Source organism: Eschrichtius robustus, chromosome 12, assembly GCF_028021215.1.
Source record: "Eschrichtius robustus isolate mEscRob2 chromosome 12, mEscRob2.pri, whole genome shotgun sequence".
Lineage (NCBI taxonomy): Eukaryota > Metazoa > Chordata > Mammalia > Artiodactyla > Eschrichtiidae > Eschrichtius > Eschrichtius robustus.
The window spans coordinates 45070439-45096016 of NC_090835.1; the positions used below are offsets into that span (position 1 = coordinate 45070439).

At 46.5% G+C, this 25578-nt stretch overlaps 1 non-coding gene across 1 annotated transcript; it reads right to left on the bottom strand.

Moving 5' to 3' along the window:
- Positions 1-2206: 2206 nt before the first annotated feature.
- On the bottom strand, positions 2207-2279 carry TRNAQ-UUG (transfer RNA glutamine (anticodon UUG)). Its single transcript has one exon. It is a non-coding gene; the product is annotated as a tRNA-Gln (tRNA).
- Positions 2280-25578: the final 23299 nt, after the last annotated feature.

A 25578-nucleotide genomic window follows, 5' to 3' on the forward strand; every position in this document is an offset into this window, starting at 1 on the left:
GATGCTGACCACGTAACAGGGGTCTAATAGATCCAGATGCCACTCAGGAAAACCTCCCAAGGATGGCTTTCATGAAAATCTGGATGTGAGGCTGGAGTGTCACTGTGTCTCAGAATCTCTGTGCGCCTCTCTGTGTCCTTGGTGAAGATGGCTTGGCAAACAGGACAAAGCAGAGGCTCACACGTGTGCCAAGTGGACGAATCCACAGATGCTGATAATTGGTATTCTGTCAACCAAGACAGGCAGCAGGAGGGCTTTTGTCTGTGTTTTGTGGCATTTGCTTGGGGTGACTCAGAGCGATTTGAATGTCTCCGCTGCTTGCCGATGTGGCTGCATGGTAATGCATTCCTTTGTCTCGTCCAAATATTAATAAAAAATATTTTGCGAAGAGCTGTGGGAGCCTTTCTGGAAGGTCTAAGGGCTTTGAGCAGGCTCTTGCTGAGGAAGAATTGACCTCTGTAGGGGAGGGAGCTGTATCTCTGTGTTGCACACCAAGTCCCTCAGCTGAGGATTTCAGAGCTGCTGACTGTGAAGGGAGAGGCCTCTCGCGGCTTTTGCAGAGGCGAGAGCATCTTCTGAGATGCTTAGCTGCTGTACCGCGACTGGGAGCCAGCACCTCTGATTCCCACCCGAGCTGAGCCTGGAAAGATCAAATTACTGATAACAGCCAGCTGAGGTGGAGCCGGGCTTAATCACAGGGAGCTTGGTTTCCTCCCATCTTCCAGGCCACTCACTACTTCTGACTTTGGACAAAGAGGTCCTGGGTGGAGAAGCAGAAAGCAGTGAAGAGTGTGTGGTGGTACAGGTGCCAGGCTAGGTGTGAGCTTTTGCTCATCTTTAATGTTCAAAATAGCCCCGTGAGGGAGACATTCTCATTCCACTTAGAAACGAGGAGCTGGAAACCAAGAGATGCTAAGACCTTGCCTAAGACCAGGCAGTGAGTCCAGAGCTGTGATCTCCCCGCTGTCTGACTTTAAAGCCTATGCTCCTTTCTCAATCAGATGCAAAGAAGAGAGGACAGAAGATCCACAGGGAACTAGGGTGGCACTGAGGATTCCTTGTGTAAAATGGATACAGCGCCTCGAAGTTCCACCCAATCCCCAGGGAATAAGCAAGATTCAAACTGCTGAACTAATGGAAACCATGAAAACTAATGACAGAGTCGGTCCAAAATAGTCTCAAAGGACTAACAAAAGGCCAAATCTAACAAGATGATACAGCACAAGTGTTATATATTAGATTCTTGAAAGTACTGTGGACTAGAGCTGCCCATGCATTGTATAGGTGCTTTGCACATATAATCTCATTTAATGAGCACTGCTACCCAATGAAGTAGGCACTGTTATCCCATTTTACAGACAAGAAAACAGGTGTAGAGAGGTTAAGTAATTGGTTAAAGTCACCCTGCTAAGTAAACGGTGGATCCCATGTGACCCAGGACCCAGGTAGTCTGATCTGAAAGCCCATCCCCTTGACCACCACAAATTGTTACCTTCCGATAGCAGCCAGCTCAAAACCTCCTTGGGTGGAACATTAGATGGGCTCCCATTACCATCAGGGAGGAAACAAGGATGCTCACCATTGCTGCTGTTACTTAACAACTTACAAAATACAGTAAATAGAGCAAAGGAATAAGCAGAAGTAAGGCTGAGCTAATCATTACTCACGGATGGTATTATTATCACCTATTTATAAAAAACCCCAAGAGATTAGACTAAAAAAATCATTTACAGTAATATAAGATTACAGTATGAGGGTCATATTTAAAAATAGCATAATCAATTATTTTTCTATGTCAGCAATAATCACTTATAGATTTTACTTTAAAAATCCCATTCAAAATAGGAATACAAATGTAAAGATCTTAGGGATAAACTCAACATGAAATACACAGAAAAAATATAGAAACAGACAACAAAAATTTTACTCAGAGACGTAAAGGAAAACATGAATAATTTAAGAGACATACCTACTCAAGAGTGGAAAGACCCAGTCATTATGGGTGTCAGTAATTCCCATATTAATTGCTGAGTTGCAATTCTGTTAACTCTGTGTATGTTTTTAAAAAATCGACATAATACTTATCCATGGGATGACAATAATTCCCAAATTAATGGTGTTGTACATTTCTTTTAACTGTATATTATATATATAACTGTATATATATATAATTTTTGGCTGTGCCGTGTACCTTTTGGGATCTTAGTTCCCTGACCAGGGATTGAACCCAGGCCCATGGCAGTCAAAGTACCAAGTCTTAACCACTGGGCCACCAGGGAATTCCTTATATTTTTAATATAGGTCTTTTAAGAGGCGTACTACATGTTCGTGGTTAAAAACTCAAATTGTACAAAAAGGTTTATAAAGGTGTATAAACTGTTTCTTCCTTCACCTTTCCCCACCTGAGCCCCACTCTTCAGAGATGGCCCTAATCAACACGTTTAGCTATTTCTTCTGAAAATTACCTCCATATTTTAAAGTAGAGACTGATCAATTTTGGACATTCATTGTTGACCTCCTGCTATGACAGATGGGGACTTAGTTCCCTTCCACTATGTCTCCATCTCTCTCCAATGGCCCAATATGTTAGTATCATTCTTTACAGTTTCTGTGGGTTAAATTTGTCACTTTTGGAGATTTGCTTACACTTTTTTTTTTTTTGGCCGTGCCGCACAGCCTGTGGGATCTCAGTTCCCCGACCAGGGATTGAACCCGGGCCCTCGGCAGTGAAAGCACTAAATCCTAATCACTAGGCCACCAGGGAACTCCCAAAACTCTGTTTCTTGTAAGGTCAATAATAGTGTCTTCTGCCTCCTCATTTGGTAAGATGAAGGTGTTAACATCCCTACAGATCTCCTACCCCTTTCCACTCCAGTCTCTGTACTTAAATGTCTACACTGTCAAGGCAGAGGATGTTCATATGTTGTATCCTTTTGTCCTGAGTCTTCTTGCTTGACTCTAGGTAAATTTCTAAAGTGGAAAATCATTCAACAGTGACAGCATTGTTGTGACTATGTAAACACTGTTCCTTGCAGAGCCAGCTAGTGTGCTGTGATCACGGCCCCTTCCTTGAACAGGCTGGTTTTTATTGTTCCTGGAGTTAAAAAAGATCTTTCCATTTGTTTTTAAATTATTTGCCTCAGTCCGAATTCTGGACAGTATAAGATCTCTCAAATCTCGCCCCCAGACTCCAGCCTTCCGGCCTCTGTTCCTGTTTGAGCTGATTGCCCGTCTCTCCGACTTCTTCTCACCGTTTCTGCTGACTCCACTGTTTCATGGGGGCCATGTCTGCTCCCTTATTTGGTGGGGGTGGGGCTCACATCTTGGTGAATTCCTGAGAAAGAACAGATGGGAAGTAGATTTTCTCACTTCCACATAACTAAAAATGACTTGATTCTACTCTAATTCCTAATGGCTTTAACTCTCATTGATAATCATTGTCTGAATCACTTCATTCAGGGCTGCAAACTGGGAGATTTTTAAATGTGTTCACTCCTTCTACATCTTTTAGCTGGCGTTCTTCTGTGCAAAGAAGATTTAAAAAAAAAAATCATCAACTACGTGTAAACTGCTACTCCTAAAAAGCAGAGGATTGCTTAATTCTTCTAACAATTTTCAGTGTAAGGAGTTGGTGAAAGCATCACAGGTCAGGTTTTTTGTTGTTGTTGTTTTGTTTTGTTTTTGTCTTTAAATGTCAGTTGAATGTATCTGTGAAACAGAAAGCAAAGAACACCTGGCTACCCTTCCACGGGGTTGATGCATAAGCAATCCACTGTGATTTCCAGATTTCTTCTTGTGTGAGAATCAGGACAGGGAGAATCCTGCACCAATGGATTCAAATCCCAAGCCTTTGCTTCAGGACAGGTAGAGAAAGAGGACAGATCTCAACTCCTGGAAAAGCTTCCCGGCCTCTCCTGTGGCATCACACAAAGAATACCTTCGGCACCAGCCTGACCCACCGTCATTCTGGCATTTGAAAATTTCATGCTCCAGGTGTTTTTAGAATAATTGCTGTGCCCAGCGAACCTGTGTCCGTCTTAGCAAAGGTGGCCTCCTCCCGGAACTCCACCCCTGCCCCAAGCCCTGTCCTCACACGGGGGCTTGAGTTAAAGGAAAAAAGATCTCTAATGACTCTCCAGTCCTATATGGTTAATCTGCTGTGTTGCAGTGAATACCCCTGGGTTTGGAGTTCATTGGAGCTTTGCAGTAAAAGGAGAAAAGGAGGACATTTAAAATGTTTTCTAATCCTCCTGTCTCTTCAAGCAAAGATTGTAATTTCTGGTTCAAAGGAACTCTAGCATAGACAATCTGCCTTATTTTGTTTGTCCCAGGGGAAAAAATACAACTAACACCCGAAGTGGCCTCCTTTCCTGGTGTGTGTGCGTATATGTATACATTCACCTACCTCTCCTTGGCTGTAGATTTAACTCCTTTCTCCACACAGATGTGGGCCCTCTGCTGCTGTTCTGGACCCTGGGCTGGACCCGAGAGCTATGGAGACCGGACAAAGATAGCACGGCCACAACCTGGGGTGGACAGTTATTTCCACACTCTCCCCCGAGAGAGTTTCTGTAGGGAAAGCAAAATTGCTCACAAAGGGTCTCCTTATCAGGAAAACGACAGGGTGCAACTTGGCAGAAGTCCTGTGTTGCAGTGTCCCGCACAGCGTGGGCACCAAATAGGCAGTCAGTAGACATCGCCTCCCCACTCAGCCTGCCCCCCACAATGGCAACCCGAAAATCTCTACATCTGCAGTTCTGTGCCTCCATATGTAAAATGGTGGGGATCAAGTGGAATGCTTCCTGGGGAAGCAGATGGCAACGCTCTGGACCCACAGGCAGGGATTTCAGCAGTGCTGCTCATAAATGGGAAGAACTTTGGGGAAGACGCTTCACCCAGAAGCCTATCTTGGGGAATTAGGCCACCAGAAAGGCCGAGCTTATTACTCCCATGGTTCCCATTGGCTTTGTCATTTTTTCCTTTCAAAATGAAACTATATTTATGCACTTTTTCCTAATACTTGAATAGTATAAAAAAATTCAAGCACTACAGAGATAGTCCAAGTCTTCCTATCCCATGGAGGGAACTATTGTTAATAGCTGGATATACAGTCGTTCAGACCTAAAAAATCAATATTATAGAAATGTGAATAACTTAAATTTTATTACATAGATGTAATCTCTGATTCTATTCTCTCTTGAAACATATGTATTTATGTTCTCCCCCATGTCTGTGTAACCCTGTATCACCAACATCTTGTATCACCAGCACCTGTATCTTCCCAGGTCTGGCTGTATTTACACGGAATTCTATTGTCTGGAATTCTGGACCCCCTTCTTCCTCCTGGCTGGTCTACAGACCTGACATCACACACCTGTGGACTCCTTGGGGTATTCTTGCTGACTTCTCATCCTAACATGTTCCCCAGGAAGGAGGGTTGGGGATGACTCAGTGTTTTAGCATGTTTTCCTCTCCATGAGTACCAACCACGGTGATACTCTGAGAGAGAGTGTACCCCAAAGCAAGAGGGTCCCAACAGCACCACGACCCTGACTTGTGTTTCAGGCCCCCCACTATTCATGAAATATTTCCTCTGCTGTTCTCTCCCAGAGAAGGTAAGTCTGCAAAGCTTTAAACCAGATCTCTGCTCTTCTGCTCTGGCCTCATTTTTTTTTTTTTCTTCCTCGTTTCACTTTTGATTGGAGTATAACTGAGATACAGGAAAGTGCACACATCTGATATTTACAATATCAAATGATATTGGACCCATCCGCATATCCTGGGGGTCGAGGTGCTGGACGTGGCAGCGTCCCGGTGCTTTCTCCTCGTGGCCTCCTTTTCCACTGCCCGCGTCTTAGAAGCTCTTCTGGCTGCCTGTGGAGCCAACAGTACCAGGACGCGCAAAGCTGGGCCACTGCATTTCCTACCCCAGAGGTCACTTCCTCACCATCCCCTCCCCCCAGGACCTTTTCCAAAGAAGTCACCACTCTGGAAGAACCAACCAGTTTCTGGGTTCTTCCCATCTCCTTTTTCCTGCATCCCCACTCCGGCCTGGACCCAGATCCAGACCAGACCTCCCAGCAGCAACCCCCTGCAGCTCCAACACAGTTCAGAAAGGGTTAAACGCAGGCGAGCAGCAGCTTCACGCAGTTAATCCGGGATTCTCGGCACCGATCTCCGTGCCTGTCATTTGCATTTCTCTCCTTTGTGCCAGCTTTTCTTCCTCCCCGTCCGTGGCCCGGGCGCCCGCATTTGCATACGGAGCCCGGCGCGGGCTGCAGGGATCCCGCTGCGCGCCAGCCTGCGCCATCTGCAGGCGCCATCAATTTTTCAGCACTTTTCTCATTTCTCATTACAGTCAGGCCCATGCGGCTCTCCACTCAACACTCTCCTCGGCCGTCCTGACGGCGAGCTGGCGAGACAGGGGCTGTCACATCCTTCCCCGACCCTTCCTTGCACGCCCTCTCTTGTTGAGGCTCTCACCGTAATTAATCACAGTATTAATCCTGGCCAAGCCTGTCTTCCTGAATAATTATGTCAACGCGCTTGGGTGCCTGAGCCCAAAAGAAATCTGACCAACTTCGAGCACTGGTCGGTACCCCTGCAACCAAGACTGCCATGACTCCCTGTGCTCCGTACTTACCCCGACGGCACAGACGTGCACGCACAGGCGTGCACGCACGTCGGCGTGCACGCACGTCGGCGTGCACGCACTTAACAGGCACAGGCTGTGCACAAAGCCGGAGGCGCTGTGAGGAGCCGAATGATGGAGACCACAGGAAACAGCGTTTCTTTTCCAACAAGGATGTGCTGTAGGAAAAAGTGGGGCGAGAGGGTGGGCATGTCCCAGGTCTCCATCAGTCTCTGGGACAGGCCGCCAAGCGAGGGTCCTTGGCTTCCCACCGGAAAGAGTTCAGGAGCCAGTGGTAGTAAAGTGAAAACAGGTTTATGTAGAGAGAGACTCCACAGACAGAGTGTGGGCCGTCTCAGAAGGCGAGAGCGGCCCGGCCCCCGGGAGATACACACTCCGTAGACAGCATTTGGACCTGCTCAAAAGGTGAGAGCGGCATTGAGTTGTGGTGGTGGCTAGTTTTCGTGGGCTGGGAAATTTCATAGGCTGATGAGTGGGAGGAATGTTCTAGCTATCTTGGAGAAGCAGCAGGGATTTCCAGGAGTTGGGGTACCACCCACTTTTTGGCCTTTTACTGGTGGCCTCAGAACTGTCATGGTGCCTGTGGGTGTGTCGTTTAGCATATGCTAATGTATTACAATGAGCGCAGAATGAGGCTCAGGGTCTACCGGAAGTCAAATCTTCTGCCGTCCTGGGCTTCCTAGGTTCTAACCAGTTTTTGTCAAATCCTGTTCTTAATGGTTGTGTCATTCTTTTAATGGTTGCGCCCTGCCCCCTTCCTTCCGGTCTCAGAAGCATGGCCACACCATGAAGTTATCTTTAGGTACCAAAGTGAGTGGTTGTCATAGTGATGTGTGCATTATTAAGAGAGTGTTGTTCATCCCGGCAGCTAATCTTATAATGAAGCTGGCTCATTATCAGGTTGAGGCAACGTTGGCTTTTCTCTCCTTTTTACTGTGGGCCTGGGGTCCAGTGGGATCCCCAGGTCCAGCTCCAAGCTGGATCACAGACTCCCAGCATGTGTCTTTTGTTTGGTTACCCCACCCTCCTTCCCTGGTCTTCTAGGGGACACATGCAGGAGGATGGGGCTGGGCAGGGCTCCTGGAGCCTTTGCCTAGGATTCATCCCATCACCAGTGCCTGCTTTAGTTTGTGAAGCACTTAAGAGCACCTGAGAACTATGTTGGCCCAGGCAGCTGGAGCCTGTGTGAATTAAAATTCCAGATTGGCCTGCAAACAATCGGTTCCTCTGCTTTTCTCCTGCACCTGTTTCTCTTGCCTACACAATCCCAGGAAACAAACCTAAAGGACCAAATAGTGCTTTTTGCATCACCACCACCATTTAATGGGGACTTCTTTATTTCCCAGTGGTCACTGCAATTTTGTGAGTCTTCAAGATTCATTAGGCGTCCACCATTGCCTCAAGTTTGGGTGCCTGGTGACTCTTTCCCTTTATGACCAGTTGTCAGTTAATTTTAAATCATTTTGGAGATTGTTTGCCATTGCTTTCTTTGTCTCTGCTTGTTTTTTTTTTGTTTTTTTAAGATTGTTACAAAGGTTTGTTGGGCTCCAGTTTAGATTTCAAATTTAGATTCATGCTTGTGAGTCTCAGCTTCCCCTTTCTTTTAAAATTATGGTGCTTCTAATTTTGCTTACCATTCAGGTTAGGGGAGCATCCTCTACAAAGGGAAAGGAGCAAGCAAACAAAGTAAGCTGCTGCCAAGTACGCTATCCAGTGAGATTGTTGTCATGGATCTGAGAGGTGAAATGGCTTGTACCTTACTTTCTTATTCAGTGTCGTGTCAGGGTGAGCAGAGATGCTGCCCTCCTCGGGACAGCCCTCGGTGATGCCCAGATGCCCTCAGCACTGCCTGTCTCCATTCCACCAGTTCCTCCAGAGCCTGCAGCAGCCTGCCCTGCAGCCCTACGACGGGCTAGCGTTTTGTGGTAGGTTTTCTCAGAGCACAGTCCTCTGATGTGAGAATCACTTGGGGACTGATTAGAGATGCAGATCCTAGAGTCCCCTGACCGATTGGAGCTACCATTTTTAACAGGTTCCTCGAGTAAATATAATACACATAGATTATTTTTCATGAGCCTCTTTGTTTAATTTAATAGTGCGTTTCCTTTTTCTTCCCCCCTTTTAAAAGTAATATAGGGATATGGTGAAGCTGGTTCAATGAAAAGGAAAAATAATCCTTAGTCCCCAGGCTCCCTCCTCAGGGACTCCTACATTTTAAAGTTTTTTTAATGTATCTTTCGAGAGATATTCTTTACATATATATTTATAAAAAACCCCTTTAAAATCCACAAATGGTGGTATCCTAAATACATTGTTCTGTCACTTGCTTTCTTCCCCATGCAATATACTTTGGCTGTGGTTTCATATCAACATATTGAGATCTTCCTCATTTTTAAAAATGGCAGTACAGTACATTTTGTATGGGATATAGCATGTTTTGTGGGTTTTGGTGATATTTCTTCCCAAAACCAGAGTTAGGAATGGTTCTTAAAGAAAGAGAGTTTGAGGGACTTCCCTGGTAGTCCAGTGGGTATGACTCTGTGCCCCCAATGCAGGAGGCCCGGGTTCGATCCCTGGTCGGGGAACTAGATCCCACATGCATGCCACAACTAAGAAGTCTGCATGCCACAACTAAAGATGTCCACATGCCGCAACTAAGAAGTCCGCGTGTGGCAACTAAAGATCCCACGTGCCACAATGAAGATCCTGTGTGCCGCAACTGAGACCCGGCGCAGCCAAAATAAATAAATAAATAAATAGTAGGGGGAAAAAAAAGGATATATATTCTAAAAGAAAAAAAAAGGAAAAGAGAGTTTGAGCTGGTATTTAAAAGCAGCAGCCACAAACCACCCAGCTGGGCAGCAAGGTCAGGGCACTTGTGGAAACAGTAGACAAATGTTTCCTTTTAACCAGGGGATTCTACTTTCCAAGACAGTCAAAGGCTTGGGCCTCACAGTGATTCTGTGAGTGTCAGAAACCATTTTCATCAGGAACTGTGCCTCAGTTTCTCCTGAGAGCTGTTGGAATGGTTGTCTGCTGGGTCTGGATACAAGCCTGGGGCAGCCATGCACTTGCTGGACGTGGAGGAGGGGAGGGACTGGTGGGTGTGGGGACAGGTGCCACACAAGCAGAAAGTACTGTTCCCAGCACTACGCCGCCCTGGGGGGCGGGGGACAGAAAAACGGGAGCGGAGGGAGGAGTGATGGTTCTGGGGCAGCTGCCGGTTACAACAGTCATTTTGCAGAAGAGCTGACAGGAAGGAAAACCAGCGTCTCCAGAATTGTAGTCAGGCCTGAACTCAGAGTGTGAGCAGAAGGGCTGGACAGCCCCTTCTCATAGTGCAGAAGCCCCGACATCAGGAAATGATGACACTGGTCCAGAATGGTGGGGGACACAGGAAAGATTTGGAGGAAATGAAGGGTTCTCTTCCAATTACTTGGTGAAGAAATACTGGAATTCCATACTAGGACTGCATTATACCATAGACTGTTTTTAATTTGTCTCCTAAAGGTGGAAGGATGATATTAAAACAATAGAAACTAATGTTTATATTTTCAGTTCCCTTATTTTTACCACAGTGGTCCCCCTCCCCCCACATCTTTCAAGGATCTAGGGGACGAACCTGAGATAATTGTTTCAGGAGACAAAAGTGACAAGCAGAAAGCAGAATGTAGCCTGCCAGTTTCTTCCTGACTTTGGGCTTCACAAACAGGGGCCCTCAGGGGATGGAGGGGACTCGGGCATAGACAAAATGCTCAGGGGACATAGTATGAGGGAGGGAAGAATGTTTGAGGGGAGAGGGCTTCTCCCAGGGTGGGGATAAAGGGAGCCAGAAGGAAAGTGATGAAAGCACAAGCTCTGATGGTCCTGGAGAGAAGGTCGCCAGCTCTGGTTTCTCCATGGAGCATCAGGGAAGCAGCCAAAGCCAACACAGGCAGACGAGACCTGAGAGTGGGCTTCTGTGTTCTTCCCTTGGTAGAGCCCTGGGGGTCTGGGAACGGCTATATGGAATGTTTCGAGAGCCTGATCAAGGGATTCTGTCACCCCCGTGTGGCCTGGCATAGAAATAGGAAAGAGAGCTGTGGGACCTGAGGGACCAGAGGACAGGAACAAGGGACATCTCAGCAGCAGCTGTGCAGCCTGGTGACTGGGATGATGGGATGGGGATGCCTTAGCTGATACTTAAGGGGGCAGGTGAGTGGCCCATTGGTTGTTCCATCCCAGTCCGTCCTTGCTATGCCTTGACCCTGTAGACATTCCCAGGAACTTGGACTTAAACCACGTTAGTGTAAGTTTCCCTGAGAACAGAGCCTGAGACAAGGATTCATGTGCACGTAGTTTATTTGGGAGGAGATCCCAGGAAGCAGAAGTGAGGGGGTGGGAGGGGTGAGTCAGGAAAGGAGGAGAAGCCAATAAAGGGGGCAGTAATGAACAAGTTACCCCCGCAGGACCTGGGGCTTGGTTTCTCTGGAGACCCTGGGAAGACTGGGTCTCAAAATTGTCTTCTTTGATGACATGGAGGCTGGGGCACCTCCCCACTCAGGCAGCAAAGCAGAGAGGCATGGTGGCTCGTGCTTGACTTAGGCACTGGCAGTGTATGTGGACCTTTGTGGACCTGTCACCCACAACTGGGCTAAAACCAGATGACCGAGGGGACGTGGTGTGGAGCTTCCGGAGGGCCTGCTGTGCAACCCGGGAAGGACAGGGGCAAGCAGTTGCCTGAGTTTAAGTTACCATGGCCCTGGTGGAATGAAGTTGAAAGAGAAATTAAGTTGGGTAATAGAAAACCAAAGAAAATTATATCTGTTAGACATGTGTGTTTGTAGACTGAGATTTTATATGTGCTTTATATAAAATAATAAAGTTAATGTCAGTTTCATATAATGGAAAGAAAATAAATTTTAGAGCCAGATCAGCATTGGATTCGAATTCAGGTCCTATCACTTAGTTGCTGGGTGACTGTGGGTTAATTGTGTGTTTTTTTTTTTTTTTTGGCCTAGCAGCATATTGGATCCTAGTTCCCCAGCCACCTGACCGGGGACCAGGGGTCGAACCCATGCCCCCTCCAGTGGAAGTGCAGAGTCTTAACCCCTGGACCGCCAGGGAAGTCCCAGTTGTATTACCTTTCTAACCTTCATTCCTGCATGTGTCAAACCAGGAATGATGACACTTACCTTGAAGGTTGTTGGGGGATTAACAGTGATTCATGTGAAAGCTCCGATGATGGGTTTTCAATACATATCATTTCACTAAAGCTCAGTTTTACATGAAAACAGTTTACAGTTCTGTATTTTAGTAAAGCTCCGTTACCTGCTGTTGGTCCACTTATTCTCAACAGAATCTTCTCCTTGTTATTCAAAAAGTTCTTAGCAAAGCTATTCCTTCTGGGTACTGTTGTAAACAGATCTAAATGGGGTGAACCCTGATGTCATTGTCCTCGTGGCCCTGGAGTCTGGCAGAATTGTACCTGGGACTCAGGCCACTTGGACAGTGGCCGTCTTGCCCTTCTTTCTGCCCAAATATGACACACATTACACGTGGGCTTGATTTCCCAGCTGACCTTTGGGAATTAAGCATTTGGCTTTGGTATTTGTTTTTGGGTTGGAAGCAGTATAGCAGAGGAATTTCCTTCCTTTCTCCTTTCCAGCGTTTCTCCCTACAAGTCAGTAAAACCTGAATGTTCTGTAGCTCATTGCTACAAGTGGTGAGAAATGCATCTGTATTAGCAAAAGCCAAATCAACTGCAGCTGGATAGAGCTTCGATCAAGGTGGGAAAAAAGGCAGTGAGGTGGCTGCACTGCCTGGTGTACAGCACTCATTAAAAACTGGCTGACTCAGTGGAAAGACTCTTGCAGGCAAAGTGTCTGCCATCCTCAGAAGGGCTTCTCTTGGAGTGCGTTGCAGCTTTTGTGCTGAAAGCAAGGTGTTCTAGGCATCCTGTCCCCACCGCCCCCCCCCCCCGTGGTGCCTAGCATGGTGGCCTTTGCTCCTGTGGATGGCACTCACTTTGGGCCCACCTAGATTGACATCACAGTATCTGGACACACTCAGAACTCTCAGTAGCCCCTCCTCACCCACAGTGGAAGCCTCAGGCTTGCCATGTAAAGTCCTGGAAGCTCAGTTCCAGAACCTGGCAAGGCATCACTTCCAAGTCCTCTTTTGAATTCACTTACTTTTGCCTGGTGTCCTCAGTTTCCATTCCAGCTGGAGTCAGCCTCCCTGCTCATTCCTCGGGTAGAATATAGATTTGTTTTTTCTGTTTTCTTTCCACCCCTGGATGCTTTCTTTTAGCTGGACTACCCAGGCTTTTTGCTTTGAGGGAGTTTATTTCACTCCATGAATCACCATGTATATTAGTCAGTTTTTATTGCAATAATGCAGCATAACAAACAGCATACGTTTATTATATTTGCTTATTGGTCTGTGGGACATTGAAGGTGGTTCTGCTTCACACTGTGGGTCTCCATGGGGCTCCTTCATCTGGTGCTAGAGGCTCTTGAGAGCATTCCCTCCTCATGGCAGGTGGCAGAGGCTCAAGAGGCCAAGTTTGATGAAGCAAGTGCATTTAAAGCCTCTGCTCACCTCACCTCCACTGATATTCCACTGAGCAGAGCATGCTTATATGGCCAAGACCCTTGTGAATGGGATGGAGATGTACATCCCCCTTGTCTAGTGGGGGGCACTGCAGAGTCACGTGGCAAAGGACGTGGATGCATAATGATATTGTGGGGGTACTGAAGAGTTGGAAAGAGTAATCCAGTTTGCCACATTGTGCCAGGCCCCGTGCTCTGGGTGGCCTCTGGGCAGTCTGGTAGAGCCAAACATCTCCCTTCCAAGGAGATTCATTCCCCTTTGGTGGTGAGTTGTCTTTCTGTGAATTACCAAAAGATGGCCCTTGTGGGCAGATCAGTGATCAAAGGTGCTTCTTCCTTTAGGATGATACACCCCTAGTCTGGGTGCTTGGCTTGGCAAGTGGAGGATGGGCTGGAATTCAGCCCCCACTTACTCCCTGGGGAGGCACCCTAGTGCCAGGTCAACCGGCAGGTCTGTATGCTGTGACCCTGGGCACACCCAGGGGGTGGCTCACAGGGCCTGAGAAAGCACTTTTTTTTATTTTTTAACATCTTTATTGGAGTACAATTGCCTTATGATGGTGTGTTAGTTTCTGCTTTAGAACAAAGTGAATCAGCTATACGTATACATATATCCCCATATCTCCTTCCTCTTGCGTCTCCCTCCCACCCTCCCTATCCCACCCCTCTAGGTGGTCACAAAGCACCGAGCTGATCTCCCTGTGCTATGCGGCTGCTTCCCACTAGCTATCTATTTTACATTTGGTAGTGCATATATGTCCATGCCACTCTCTCACTTCGTCCCAGCTTACCCTTCCCCCTCCCCATGTTCTCAAGTCCATTCTCTACGTCTGCGTCTTTATTGCTGTCCTGCCCCTAGATTCTTCAGAACCATTTTTTTTTTTTTTAGATTCCATATATATGTGTTAGCATACGGTATTTGTTTTTCTCTTTCTGACTTACTTCACTCTGTATGACAGACTCTAGGTCCATCCACCTCACTACAAATAACTCAATTTCGTTTCTTTTTATGGCTGAGTAATACTCCATTGTACATATGTGCCACATCTTCCTTATCCATTCATCTGTCGATGGACACGTAGGTTGCTTCCATATCCTGGCTGTTGTAAATAGAGCTGCAATGAACATTGTGGTACATGACTCTTTTTGAGTTATGGTTTCTGAGAAAGCACTTCTGTCACAACTGAGTCCAAGCTATGCTGCGTGGTCTGGGGGTAGTTTTCTATAGTTGTCAATCCAGGACAAAAAGCTTGTTTTTTTTTTCTTTTTTTGACCCTACCTTCAGAAAAGAAGTGAAGCCTTTTCCTTCCCAGAAATAGCCTTGCCAGCCAACCACATAGTCTAATGCCAATGTAAAAGGAACAAGATGGTTACAAAACATTCATAATTGTAGAGTAGCCCATCTGTCTTTGAAGAAAGGCCTTCTTCTTCTCTCCCTGGGAATGACCGCATAACCCACAATTACCCTCACATTCCAAAGTCAGAGGAAACGCCACACCTCTCTGGACAATGGTAATAACCAATTCTGACAATACAGTCTCCTGAGCACAGTGGTCTACACTGACCCGTCCTGCAGTGCAAATGTAGTGGGTAGTGTCCCCCACCACTGTCCTCCAGGATTTGTGGTTGGCAGGTGTGTGAGCGTGCCACGCTCACCTTCATGCTTCCTAATTAACGGAAATACAACAAATTGATCAGAACTCCAGTTTGGAGGCAAGACCCAGGCTTTGGCAGATGGGATTATTGGCTCTGCATCCTTTACCTTCCCTGCATCCTCATCCTTGCCGTGGCCTCATCGTGGGTGGGGTGTAGTCTCCACCCCTTGACTTCGGGCTCTGCCGTGTGACTTCCTTGGGCCGGTGGTGTGTTGGCAGAAATGAGTGGGTACCAGTTCTAAGCCCAGGCCCTGAGAGGTCTCAGATGTGTCTGATTTTTCTCTTATGCTCAGAGAAAACCTTCTAGCTGTCTGCATCCCTCTTAGTCTGGGCCCTGGAATGAACACATGTGGAGTAGATATGAGCCATACCTCAGAGAGGGCCAAGACAGGCTGTATCCAAAGTTTGAGGCAGCACCACTCAGCCAAGCCCAGCCTGGATCTGCCAACCTCCAGCTGACCTGGGGACCCACAGACTCGCGGATACATAAGGAAAAATGAGTGATTACTAAGACTTGAGGTGGTTTGCTATATAGCATTATTGCAGCAACAGTTAACAGATTCACTTGTTTTCTAATCAAGTGGCACAGTATATTGACCTTGGACATCACACAGGGCTGGGACACAGGAAGCACCCCAGCAGAAAGGCCACTCTCTGTCTGACTTGAGGGCTGGGATCTGCCTGAAGGAGAAAGTGTGTGACTCAATTAAGATACAATTAAGATCCTCCTCCATGGCCTCCCTTTTATCTACTGTCCTCATTATCCTGCTTCCTTTTCTTCTCACCGTGGGAATGGTGCTGCTATTGCATGCTGATGAGTTTGTCTGTGGCCCAACTTCTGAGCTAGAGATGTCTGGGTAATTAATTTGGATTTAAGCTCCTCTAGCCAGCACTTGGTAGACCCACGACTGAGTGCATTGGAAGGCCTTGATTTCTCCTGGGCATTTTTTTGGGTACTTAGAGGTCAAGAGTCATTTGATACCTGTCTATCTACAGAGTCAGTCTCAAAGTGAGTTCTGAAAAATGGATGAAAATGTACAGTTGTTTCAAGTGACTTAGCTTACTCCTGGGAACCTCCCCCACTCCCCTCACATGCTCTGAAGTGTTTTGCATTTCATCTTTAAAATTTGGTTACAGAGCAATTCTCCCTCATGAATGTGTGAAAGATGTGCTGGGCGTGAGGCTTGGCTGGAGCCCAAGCAGAATATGGGCACCTTGACACAAGGCCCCTGTTGAAGGAAGGTGATGAGCAGGTAGACATAATGCTGTAACTCCAAAAGACAAGTGGGAAATGAGCTCAAGAAGTAATAGCCCAGTTTCACACATCATTTCTGGATGCACAATGTGCTTTCTGACTTTTCTTATTTCTTTGCCTTCTCTCTGCCCGTTTTGAATCTTCTCTAAGGCCTAGTCTTTCAGGATTTCATCAGGGTTAAATGAAACCACTCATGCTCTGAAATCCTGTAGTGCTTACTAAAGTGGCTTTCAAAATGTTTGCTGTGTCCCACAGTAAAAAATAAATTTTGCATCAGTTCTTAACACACACACATACACTTTTATATGAGTCTAGTTTAAAGTTTCTCTCTTTGTCTCAACCTGGGTTCCCCCAGGAGTAGGCCTCAAGATAAGGATTCACGTGCAGGTGGTTTATTTGGGAGCTGATGCCAGGATAGACCAGTAGGGGAGTGGGCAGGTGACCAGGGAAAGGAAGGAAGACGTCCGAGAGTGTATTATCAACAGGTGCTTAATCTCACTGGGGTGCCCTGGCAACAGTTTTTGTGGGAGCCACACTTCAAGTTGGCCCCCAGTGATCCTGGCCTCCTGTGTTCACGTCCTTGTATAATTCCCTCCCACACTGAACTATGCATGTGGCCTGTGTGTCCAGTAGAACACGGCAGAAAGAAATGATGCTGTCCACGGCAGGCAGCATCTGAGATGGCCCCAGTTATCTCCACCTCCTGGTGTTCATGCCCTGTGTAATCCCCTTTCCTAGAGTAGGGCCACTTATAACCAATGAGAAGTGACTCAGTTCTAACCAAGAGAAAATAACAAAGGTGATGCATCTCACTTCCAATATTAGGTCACAAAAAGAGTCTGGCTTTTGCCTTGCTTGTGTTCTCTTGTTCTTTTCTTCACTGGCTCTGAGGACAAACCAGCCCCCGTGTTGTGAGCTATCCTATGGAGAGGGCCCCATACTGTCTCCAGCCAACAGCCCCTGAGGCCCTAAGGTCTGCCAACAGCCTCATAAGTGAGCCTGGAAGGGGATCCTTCCCCAGTCGAGCCTTGAGATGACTGCAGCCCTGGCTGTAGCCTTGAGAGAGACTCTGAGTCAGAGGCACCAAGAGGCCGCCCACTAAGCTGTGTCCAGATTCCTAACCCATAGAAACTGTGAGTTAATACATTTTTTTAAGCTGCTAAGTCTTGGGGTAATTTGTTATGCAGCCATAGATAATTAATGCAGCATCTGACTTTAGAAGCGAGGTCATAAAAGACTTTGCTGTTTATACTTTGGTCTCTCTTGGATTACAGCCCTGGAGGAAGCCAGTCACAGATCGTGAAGACGCTCAAGAAGCCATACAGGCAAGTGTGTGTGGTGATGAACTGAGGCCTCCTGCCGATAGCCAGATGAGCCAATTTAGAAGCAGATCATTCAGCCCCAGTCAAGCCTTGGACTAATTGCAGCCCCAGTCGACATCTTGACTACAGTCTCATGAGTAACCTGGAGCCAGACCACCCAATCAAGCATCTTCTGAATTCCTGATCAACAAACATCGTGAGGTAATAAATATTTATTGTTGTCTCAAGCTGCTGTGTTTTGGGAGGAAATTCTTATGCAGTAGCAGATAACTAATACAGTGTGTAGGACAGGTGACTCAGTTATTCTACCCAAATGAGAGATACCCATCTGTCAGTGGATGAGGGCTGCTTTGAGGGTGTGTTAATTCACCTGCATGGATTTGTGGGCAGAGAGGGCTTTAGTGGTCAGAGAAGGCCTGCAGACAAAGAGATGCAGGATCTGGCAGTTGGAAGTCAGGCCTGTGTGTACTCAAAGGTAGAGGTGAGGAGATATGAGTAGGGGGGTTCCCAGGGCCTGCTAACTCTCAAAGTCAATTTAAATCTCATCTCTATTACTTCCCTCCCCCCAGGCAAACTTGGAGCCCCTACTTCCTTTTCAGAGCCTGGTTCCTCCAGGATGTCCCTGGTAGAAGGAAGAGAAGTCAAGCATCTCTTTCCATAATTGACCCCTCTTGGGTGCTCCCTTTGATGGGTGTTGGTGTTTCTTTTGCCAGTGACTGGTTGTCGATGGCTCTCTGTGACACGAGTCCAAAGGCGAGGCTTGCTTGTGAGGTGCATGTTTAGGTCCTTGAAGGGCCCTGTGGTCATTCCCTGATGGAGACTGACCTCTCCCACTCCCCACTCGGCTTTCACCTTGGAGTCTATCCCGCAGCCTCCTGCTGCCTGCCTTCCTGTGCCTGGTGGGCAGCCCTGTTGAGTGGAGTACAGGAGAGACAAGTCCAGTCCAGTCTGTGATGTCAGCTTGACCTTTGGGGGACTTGCAGCATCGGCCTCACTAATCGGGCTGTTCCAGGTGCTCCTCTTCTGCCACGTGCCTCCTCTCTAGGTGTGTCCCTGCTTAGGTGGGCACAGCACATCCCTGGGGGGTGAGGGGCCAGACTCCCCATCTTGCAGGAATCCCAGATCCTTACGGCTGACTCTTGATGCCTTCTCACTTGGCTTTGAGGTGGGGTGGGGGGAGGAATCACACTCTCCTACCCAGCACGGCCTTCCAGTTTGTGGCTGCGCCGCGGGTCCTAGCTTCTGTTTCTGGAGGGAAAGTCTTGCCCAACACCCAGTAATACACATAAAACCCCCTTCTCAGTGCTGAGCAGTGGGTACTCCACAGATGTTCATTTTCCTCCTTCTCAGTGTCAAGGACGGAACATGCACCAGTGTGGTTGGCCTGAGGACCTGGGTTTAATACAGAAACGGGGCTCACAGAGGGAGGGAAAGGAAAGAACGCATGCGTTCCTGCTCCTAGTGCAGAGCCTCACGTGGAGTGGGTATTCATGGAGCTGATTCAGGAGCCTTTTCAACAGAAAGCAAGCATATAGAGAAACAGAGGCCTGGTGTCAGTCTCTGGTGCTTGTGGGGGACATGGGGTGGTGGCCTTGCCTGGTCTTCAGTGGCTGTCCCCATGAACCAGGGGCTTCCCCTTCCTGGGCACCAGGCAGCTGCCACCCTGCTTGCCTCTTTTCTGTGAAATGTGGCCAGACACAAGGCCCTCACCACGCGCCCTCCCTTCCGGAGGCTGCCCGGGCCCCCTCCCCTTCTCTCTCTTCCTTCCTTTCTTCTTTCATCCGTATATTTCTGTATCTACTACAAAGGTCAGAAAAACAAATCAATGAAAAGAAGGACCCAATAATCCTGAGACCTGGCTCGGGGATGGGAGGTGGGGAGGGAAGCTGCGCAATAAAATGAAAGAGAATTTAAAAATTCCCTGAACAAGGCACAGCATGGGGTCCCGATCAAAGGGCCAGGCAGCTTCAGCTTCATGTGTGCAGCAGCTGGATGCTCTGAGGCTGGGGGAGAGACGGCCCCCAGGCCTTGGCCCCCCTCCCCACCTCCTGCCCGACACACACAAGCACACGCGTGCACACATGCACACACGTACGCACACTTCTCGGACCATCACCTGACTGCTAAGGAAGATCTGAGGATGGATATCTGGAGTCTGGGAGGCAGATTGGAGAAGGCATTGGGAGCCCGCTTAAATCTGCATAGTGGTCCCATTTTCCAAGGCTGTCTCAAGATCCCATCCACATGAGAGGGGTCAAATGCCCTTTGAGGACCAGACAAGAGTATTACTAGTGACTGAGGAATGGGATGTTACAAGTCCCTCCTGGCTTTTTCTGAACTGACCTTGGAAAAAGGTGAGAAAATAAAAACCCATCAGTCTGCAAAGAGCTGAATCACCTTTTTAAAGCCCCTTCCTGTGAATAGCAGCTCTTCCACGAGGTTCTTCCTGATACCTACCACTCCCCCACCCCCAGCCCCGGGGCTTCATTGAGCATTTTCCCCTTGAAGCACCCACTGTACCCCAGTATTCTTCCACCGGAGAGTGGAGGCACCTGGGGTGCTTTATCATTCTTCATCATTAGTCTGTTCCATTCTATTCTAAGGGGACCAGTGGTAAAGCAGATCAGGGGCAGACTTGAGCCATCACCCCTTATTGGCAAGTGACCTTGGACAAGTGATGTAACCTTGGTTTCCTCTTCTGTAAATTGGGGATAATAAATGTAGTTCTTCTTTTGAACAGTGGCTCTTCGAATATTTAAGGGCAGGTTTTCTCCTCTAGGCTCAACAGGCTCTGCTATTTTCACAGTTCTTCGGCTATGTTATGTAACTTCCAAAAATCCAAAAATGTTTTGAGCAAGAACGGCATCGTCAGAATAAGAATAGAGGCTCTGCCCTTTGGGGAACCTCACTCAGATGTCTATGTTCTGGCATGTTTGCTATCAAGTGACTCATTGTTTGATATGATGTTTATTGTACATCAGTGTAGAAGATATGAAGACTTCCCTGTGTATATAGGTAGAGAAGGCAACGTGTGTGTGTCTGTATTTGAGTACATGTGTGTGTGCATCTGTGTGTCTGTATGAGTGCATGTGATTATTTTCCTGCTTCTTTCCAAAGAGTTTTGAGGTGGTTTGGTGATGAAAACAGAATAGGAAATGAATCATTTAATAGTAAAATGGAATAAAGATAATGGAAAGGATGCAGAAGTAGGTACTTCAAGATTTCTGAGTTAAACAGATTAAACATGTGCAGGAAATTTGGCTGTTTCTTGAAAGTTAAGGCTCTACAACAGAGCCTTATGGTTACCTTGTTTGTTTTTGGCAAAAATGGTTTTTTTTCCTGACTACTACTTTCTGCTTGCAGTAGGTCAGAGAAATGGCAGCTGGATCCAGGGAGATGAGAAATTTAAGTAGGCTTAGGAGTTGGCAGCCAACAGCACATTGATTTTTGTCTTTTTTCACCTACTCTTCTTTGTCTTTCTCTTATTTATGTAACAAAAAAACCAAAAACAGAAACAAAAATCCTATGTTTGTAAGCCACTTTCCACATTATTCCACTAACAATTCTGTGTATGGCATAAACATTATTCTTCCCATAAACTGAAGCCCCAGAGACTTATGCCCATTTTATGGACATACTACAATTTATTTATCCATTCTCTTATTGATGGACATTTCAGCTGTTTCCACTTGGGACTTTTATAAATAGAGCTACTATGAACATTCTTGTACAGGTCTTATTGTGAATTTATGTTTCCATTTCTCTTGAGTAAATATCTAGGGGTGGAATCACCAGGTCATGGAAGAGGTGAATGTTTCAGTTTCAGTAGAAAGCTAAACAGTCTTCCACAGTGATTTTACCAGTTTACACTCCTATGAGAGGTGTCCAAGAGTTCCAGTTTCTACATATCCTCACTAACCCCTGGTGTTGTCAACCTTTGCTTGTAGCTATTCCAGTGAGTGTGTAGAGGTCTTGCACTGTGGTTTTGATTTTCCTTTCCTCGATGATTAGTGACTTTGAACACCTTTCCATATGTGATCTGGCCATTGGAATATCTTTCTCAGTGCCCAAAGGAATGAGCTACTGCTATTCACAATAACAGACTAATTTCAAACACACTATGTTGAGTTAAAGAAGCCAGACAAAAAGGAGAACATACTGTATGATTTTGCATCCTGTAACTTTACTGAATTCAATTATTAGTTCTAAGTTTTTTGGTCTGGTTGTTAAGGTTTTCTCTATGTAGCATTGTATTATCTGCAAACAGTGACAGTTCTACTTCTTTTCCAGTTTGGATGCCTTTTATTTCCTTTTCTTGCCTAATTGCTGTGGTTAGAACTTCCAGTACTATGTTGAATAAGAGTGGTGGGAGTGGGCATCCTTGTCTTGTTCCTGAAGTTAGAGGAAAAGCTTTCAGCTTTTCAACATTCAGTATGATGTTAGTTGTTGGTTTGTCGTATATGGCCTTTATTATGTTGATGTATGTTTCTTCTATACCACTCTATTGGGAGTTTTTAATCATAAATGAACGTTGAATTTTGTCAGGTGCCTTTTCTGCATCTGTTGAGATGATCATATGATTTTTATCTTTCCTTTTGTTAATGTGGTGTATCACACTGATTGATTTGCAGAATATGAGCCATCCTTGCATCTCTGGAATAAATCCCCTTGATCATGGTGTATGATAAGAGGGGATAATTTTTATAATTTTGTAGAAAGTTATCCTTTAAGCCTACAGAAGCATTGTGGTGAACATTGGGTCATGAAAAGCTGTTCATGAGCAAAGCCTGCCTTGGTACTTGTTGAAATAGCAGTTTATGATCATTTTGGTGTAGAGACATCTCTTCCTAAAGATAGAAGCCCAACTTGGGAACATTTTTTGCTTGTTCATTCATTCCTGTTCCCCCTCTTCCTTCCTTCCATCCATCCATCCATCCACCATCCATTCATCCATCCATCCATCCATCCATCCATCCATCCATCCATCCTCCATCCATCCAATATTTTCTGTGTACTTAGGCTGATGAATACTATGTTCTGTGCTAGCTTCTGGAGATGAATTGGTATTTTTTTCCTTTTAAGCTGGGGATGCAATGGCATTTTATTTGTATGCTCCCATCTCTGATTTCCCAGGACTTTGAAACATTTCTGGCCAGGGTGTGAAAAATATCTTTGCTTTCCTAGCTGGAGAGCATAGCTGTGCCTTTGGATATACACATGAGCTGAGGAAAGTTCCATAAGGCAGTGTTTTCTCAGCTTTACACTATAAGCTCCTTTCTGTCTGTGGTTAAGGAGTTTTGCCTGCTTGGGCTCATTTGTGCTGCTGCTTTGTCTGCTTTGGCACCAGAGGACTCCTGGAGGACCTGATGTAAAACATAGCCTTCCTCCCACCCCCACTAATTTAGACTTAATTAGAGAATAATCTTGCATTCTGAAATAGAAAAAAAAAGAAGGTGGGGTATCTTAATAATCATAGTAATAATCTCTTACATTTGTATAGCTCTTTACCTATTCCAACCATTTTCACATTAATTTTCCCTGTCACCCACCAGTAGAAAGGTAAGTGACAGGTATTATCATTATCATTTTTTATTGTGGTAAAAGCCATATAACATGAGATATACCCTCTTCACAGAGTTTTAAGTATACAGTATAATATTGCTAACTATAGGTACAGTGTTGTACAGAAGGTCTCTAGAACTTTTTCACTCTATACACATTGAACAGCAATCCACTCTGTTCCTCTCCCCACAGCCTTGTCAACCACCATTCTACTTCGTGTTTCTCTAAGTTTGACTACTTTAGATACCTCACATAATTGGATTCATGCAGTATTTGTCCTTCTGTGACTGGATTAGTTTTATCTAGCATAATGTCCTCAAGGTGCATTCATGTTGTATCATATGACAAGATTTTTGTCCTTTTTTATGGTTGAATAAAGTTCCATTGTATGTATATACCACATTTTCTTTATCCATTCATCCACTGATGGACATTTAGGTTGTTTCCACCTTTTGGCAGTTGTGAATAAGGCTACAATGAACATAGGAGCACAAATATCTTTTTGAGATCCTGATTTCAATTCTCTTGGATAAATACATGGAAGTGGGATTGCTGGATCATATATGGTAGTTCTATTTCTGATTGTTTTGAGGAACTTCTGTAATATGGGTGGGGTGGGTGCAGGGTCGTTAACGCCTGGCTGTTAACACATGGCCCTTAGCAGTTCTGCTCCACCAGTGGTCAGCGTTGCTGTGGCCCATTTGCCTGGACTGAGGAGCCTGAGAGCCGGCTGGGTCCTGGGCACCTGGCTGCCTCAGTGATGATGGCTGGGCAGGGTCTGGGGACCTGGCCCTGAGGTCGCTGCCAGCTGAGATCTGCCTCCTCAGCTGGGCCTGGGCACTGGCGGGAGGACCCAGATTGGATGTTGGATGAGTGCTCCCGGGCAGGGTGACTGGCCTGTGTAGAGACCCTCTCCTTTTAGCCAGGGCCTGGACTTTGGAGGGTGAAAGTTGAGCCTTGGGACCTTGAACAAGTAAAATGAGAGGTAATGATGTCGCTTTGCTTATGCATTTGTTAAGTGTTAAAAGCCGAAAGGAGGCATGGAGAAAGAATTCAATGCCTCCCCTTCCATTTCTTGTATAATTCTCAAGGCCATGACTTTTAAGAGTATTACACCTTTAGATAAAAAGTTGCAGGACTTCCCTGGTAGCACAGTGGTTAAGAATCCACCTGCCAGTGCAGGGGGCAAGGGACACAGGTTTGAGCCCTGGTCCGGGAAGATCCCACATGCATGGAGCAACTAAGCCTGTGTGCCACAACTACTGAGCCTGTGAGCCACAGCTACTGAGTCCATGTGCCACAACTACTGAAGCCCATGTGCCTAGAGCCCGTGCTCCGCAACAAGAGAAGCCACCGCAATGAGAAGCCCGCGCACCGCAACGAAGAGTAGCCCCCAACTCGCTGCAACTAGAGAAAGCCCACGTGCAGCAACGAAGACCCAACGCAGCCATAAATGAATGAATGAATAAATAAATAAATGTTGCAGAACAGAGAATAATCTTTGTTTTTTTAAAATTTTTATTTATTTATTTATTTATTTATGGCTGTGTTGGGTCTTCGTTTCTGTGCGAGGGCTTTCTCTGGTTGCGGCAAGTGGGGGCCACTCTTCATCGCGGTGCGCAGGCCTCTCACTATCGCGGCCCCTCTGGCTGCGGAGCACAGGCTCCAGACGCGCAGGCTCAGCAATTGTGGCTCACGGGCCCAGTCGCTCCGCGGCATGTGGGATCTTCCCAGACCAGGGCTCGAACCCGTGTCCTCTGCATTGGCAGGCAGATTCTCAACCACTGCGCCACCAGGGAAGCCCATAACCTTTGTTTTGATGGAGGTTTATAGGAACATTGTGACCTGACTGTGACCTGACCTGCGCGGACAGCTGCAAGAACAAAGGGTCCCACACTAAGAAGTTTCCAACAACCAACCATGCCCCTCCCTCACTTTTTCTATAAAAGGGCTTTGCTGAAAGGCTTCGGGGAGTTCGGGGTTCTTAATGCGTGAGCCACCCATCTCCTTGCATGCAATAAACCTTTCTCTGCTCTAGCCTCTGACTTTTCAGTATTGTTTGGTCTCACTGTGCGTCGGGCACACGGACTTGCATTTGGTAACACTCCTATACTGTTTTCTATAGTGGTTGCACCATTTAGGAGGTAGATATTATTAATGCACACAGGAAATCCCATTGCAATTACCAGCTAGACACACTACCCCACTAACTTCTGACATTTATGGAGCCTCAACAGATAGAATTAGCCAGGCAGTCCCAGAATTCTCTTGGGGTGGGGACATTCCCATTAACTCTTAGCATCCTTGTTCACCAGCACTTCCAAACAGCTGGCCTGGGAGCTGGATATTTAGGGAGATAGTAGGTCGTTGGTGGCCCTCTTACCAACAGGAGGGAGAGAAGGAGTAAAAGGCCCAAAGAGATAAAGTGACTCAATTAATGCTTCTGGCTGGGTCCAGAATAGATGGTAGAGCCAAGAATAGAATTCTGGACGATCAGATGGTACCCATTTGTCTAATAGCAACTGACCTCATGTTGCAA